The sequence below is a fragment of the Camelus dromedarius genome, chromosome 2, assembly GCF_036321535.1.
Source record: "Camelus dromedarius isolate mCamDro1 chromosome 2, mCamDro1.pat, whole genome shotgun sequence".
In the NCBI taxonomy this organism is placed as follows: domain Eukaryota; kingdom Metazoa; phylum Chordata; class Mammalia; order Artiodactyla; family Camelidae; genus Camelus; species Camelus dromedarius.
The window spans coordinates 82563171-82567839 of record NC_087437.1 but is presented as its reverse complement, the minus strand read 5'-3'; positions in this window follow the sequence as shown (position 1 = coordinate 82567839).

Below are 4669 nucleotides of genomic sequence, written 5' to 3'. Positions count from 1 at the left end.
TTGGAAATATATAATACAAGTGAAAATGTACATAGCCTATGTATATAACCCAACAATTCCACATATATAATACTCATGAGAGACCTGAGCTAGGCTTTTGATGCAACACTGTTACAATAGCAAAAAAACTTATAATGTTCTAAATGTCCATTAATAGGGGAATGGATAAATATTCATACAGTGGAACTATTTGGCAAATTAAAAGATTAAAGAAAACCTGTATTTCTCAACATTGAAAAAAGCATATGCTGAAAGGAATAAAAATATAATCAATGTGGCTTATAGAAAAAAGAAATGCATTTGCTCACATAAAAATAAGCTCATGTTAAAAATCGGCTGAAGACCGGTTAATATCGCTTCTGTTTTGCCTGTTTCTGCTCTGCCATCATCATTATATATATGGACATATCTTCAGGAAGGTTCCTCAAATTAGCAAGATGGCTGGCTGCCCAGTTCTAGGTGTCACACCCAGGTATGACAGCATCCAGCAGAAGAGGAAATCATTTCTTTCTGTGTTTTCAAGAACAAGAGATCTTTCCTAGACACTTCCCAGCTGTATTCTGCTTATTTCATTCACTAGAATTATGTCACATTGCCCTGCATAGCCCACTCACTGAGAAGGATAAGATTACCATGATTGCTTATACTAATTGATATCTACCCTTGATAGAGGAATAAGTTCTTCTTTCCTAAGGAATGGAAAGTTCAAAAAAAAAAAATGGGGTTCTGTTAGTGAGGAATAGGGTGGAAATAGTTAATGGGAAGGCAATCACCAATTCCATTGTAATTAAAAACAATGCAAGATGTAGAAGGAGATGCATAGTTTTGTGTCTTTGTAAACATTTTCAAAGCACTAAAAGCATACTCAATATTGTGTAAAGATACAAACACCTATAGCGAATGGTCAAAAACAAAGGTGGATACTCTACCTAATGGGTATTGGGCTGCCCTATTGTGCAACTAGAATTCTACAGTACACAGCTGGCGTCTCTTGGCAGGGTGCCAGATTCCATGGCCTCACAGTTTTCTTTAGGAAAAGAGGGAGGGGAATGGCATGGGAGGGAGGCATCAGCCTCAGCTACACATTTTCTTTCTATTAATATGGAAACAAATATGGCAATATGTCAACATTTGTTAAATCTGGGAGGTTTAAATCCATCATTTTAAATATCAACTAGTTTTGAACCCAAAGCCCAGGGTACGCTTTGTTATGTTCAAATTCCTGTGTGTTGATTATCTGGCTTTTTGAAAAAAGGAAAACAGTATTTCCAAGTACAAAATTGGTACATCTTAACCCGAAGCAAATATATTTACTTTGGCAAAACTGTTCAAGATTTATGAATGATGATTAAAATGATCACAATGTTAACATTTCATTGTTACAATTCCAAAAGGCCATTCTCCAACATGAATTCCCAGACAAATGTGAATGCAGCTTTTGGCTATTTTTTAAATTGCTAGTTTGTTTTGGGTTATTCATTCATGTAAATCACCGGGGAACAGGTAAGCTTCTGTTTCCTTCCTAAACTAATGCCTGCTTATGTCCACACCCTGAAAGGTTCTATGTGGGCAGGACTCCTGCTTAATCTCTGGGAAATACATTCCAGATGATCATGAACATTTCCCTATTTTTCCTTTCCTTTTTTTCTCTGGTCATTTGTATACGTATACATTTTGACCCCCCATGAAAAATTCCCAGAGGCCACTTCGCCATTTCTTAGTTCCCTTCCATCTTCACTTTTACAGTATACGGGGCTTTGATACAAATTAGGAAAAACAGGGGTCCACATAAGCTTCTTGCCTCAGTGGTCCTTCTTTCTGGAGGACTGGCAGGAATCAAGAAGAAAAATATCTTCTATTTTGGCCATTAAAGCCTCACAATGTTTGGAAAGTAGGACATGCTTTAATAAGGGCCTTCTGGGTGATTATTTTCTGTCATCGATATTCAGAAAGTCCAACCAAAACTATTACCAAAGAGCTGCAACTAGGCTGGTAACTCTTCATTTTACATTCCAGAGCCATGGTGCCCAAGTGTCCCTTAATCATTGGAAACACGGTGGTTGGAGAGAGTTGGCACAGATCCTAGAAGCTGCAGCCTCCCTTGGGCTTCTCATTTCACTCCTGCCTCATCAATCCTCTGGCCAGAAGTGGCTCCTGCATTGGCTTCTGTGCTGGAAGTCCAGGTTTGGTGTGATCTGAAGTGAGGGGGTGGGGGTAGTTCTTCCCTCCCCCCTCACTGTTTCCATTTCCATTTCCCAAAGAACAAAGAAGGGCTATTTCAAAACACTCTCTCTACAGCTATCAGCAGATGACAAACTTCATTATAAAAAGTGCTGGCACCATCTCTAATGTCTATCAGATTAAAGGAAAAGTCAGTTCTGAGTCATAACACAGCTCTTCCTCAATTGGTCTTACTATAAAGTGAAGGGTATCTTTTGTTACTTGTGCTCCATACACTTACAATAATATCATAAATATTATTTCTGCTTGCTGGTTAAGATTTATTCTTTGTCTGAAACTGTTTGTTTATGAATGTTATGCTATGGGTTTGCATCATTAACCTTTAGACGAGACTGCAGTTTAGTGGTTTTAAAGAGCAATTTAGTGGTGGGTGTAGCTTGAATGGTCCAGGAGAATAGTATTAAAGGTCGTTTCTGAGACAAGTATAATAGCGCTATTTTTCACTTAATTCAAAAAGAATCTGAGCAGAGGAATTTTACTGTTGACTCACCTTAAATGAACCTCTCAGCCAGTCTCAGTTTTCACTGTAGTCAGCATAAGATTTTTAGGCCTACCTGTCATACCAGCCTTTTATAGAGTGCCTATAGCGATGTTTCCCCGATCGCTTTGAATCTGCTCAATTTCCAACTAGAATTTGCTTCAGATTTCATGAAAAGAGGGTATGTGTGATTTAAATGTAATTTCTACTTTGGAACACCTACAGTGAGCATTCTTTAGGTTTTGTAGTAGAACCTTCCTCCTGGAAGCTCAAAGCACTTTCATACAGAAAATTTCATTTGTCATCACCCAACTGCTGTAATGTAAGTTAGGCTCAAGTTTTAATTATTTCCTCATGTTCCATGCAGATGATATGCTATTACTTTATAGTAAGTGAAGACTTTGAAGATATTGTCTCAAAGCCAAACAAAGGAAATCACTGTTTCTTTTCCTGAAAACAGGAATCACCGTCAAGCTTTGGCAGGCCTGTGCCTGACCTTTTGTTCCTTCTATTATCTAAATACTTATTTGGCTTTAAGAAACCAGCCATGCATGTCTGGAATTATTACTAAATGTAACCCTCTGTTGCAATACCAGTTTATAACTAAGAAAAAGGTAAGCTTCCCCATGCCGAGGTTTTTAAAAATGTCTTCTTGGTGAAGGCATGGGCCACTGTCTGCTTCATCCTCAACTGGGTGCTTCTGCCTAAAACATCCCATCAATCTATAGCCTTTCACAAATGACTTGGCTAACTGCAGTCTGTATTACCAAATATTCCAGGTCACAATCCTGTCAGAGGCACACAGCAATCACAGATCAGAGAGGAAGGGCTCCCTCTTACAGTTCTATTGTCCTATCTTGATGGGATTTAGTGCAGTGGTTCCAGACCTGAGGTCCTGAGACTTCTAGAAATCCTCCAAACACAAAAATAAAAGCCCACAGTTACTTCTAATAAAATTTGAAGTCACACACGAATCGGATATTTTTACATCACTGTTTTGGTTTGCAAGAATCTCAACATAGTACAGTAACACTGTGGTATTACACCAACTAAGAGCCCCAGCTGGCTATTTTGGGGTCTTTGAAAGAAAAAAAGAAAACAAATGAATTATTACTCAATACATGTGGTGAGTTTGGTGGCACACATAAATCTTTTCAAACTTGAAGTCTGTGGGGGACCCTATGGTGGTGGAAGGTTGTCTACTCCTGTCTTCAGTTTGGACTCACAGTCACTCAGGGTACAGAGCCCTCTATTGCACAGCATTCCCACCTAATTTGGCTTGATCCTTTACCAAGAAATTTGGAGATCCAAGAGCTTCTATGGGCCAAGGACTAAAAGCACAACAAAAGTTCACTGAAAAAACAACTAGAAGCAGGCTGTTCCCACTTATTCACTTATTCAGCAGATTTTTAGTGACCACTATCTGCCAGGCTCTGTGCTGAGCACTTGAAACACAAAGGTTCCTTCAAACACCATTCTTGCCCTCATGGATATTACAGACTAGTAGGGGTGACAGACATTTATCAAATGATCACACAAAGAGAAGTAAAATTAGTCATGATAAATGTTATCAAGGAGAGGTGCATGGAAACCTTATCTAGGAGATTTTAGTGAGCTGGGGAGTTATGAAAATCTTCTCCATGGAAGATAAACTTGAGCTAAAACGTAGGGTTGAGTAGGGGTTGACAAGTCCAGATGGAAAGAAGACACACTCTAGCCAAAGTAATCGTTTATCAATAGGTTTGGTGAGTAATAGGGCTGAAAGGAGGCCAGTTTGGTGGTGAGACTGGAGAGAACACAGGAGAGTCAGTGGAAACTGGGGCTGAAAGTATAGTGTTAAAATTTCCACCATGAAGGATCTCTTAGGAATTCTGCTTCACCTTAAAATGGACAAATATTGAAGGAGGGTGAATAGTATATGTTACATGATCAAAGTTGTGTGATTGGTTG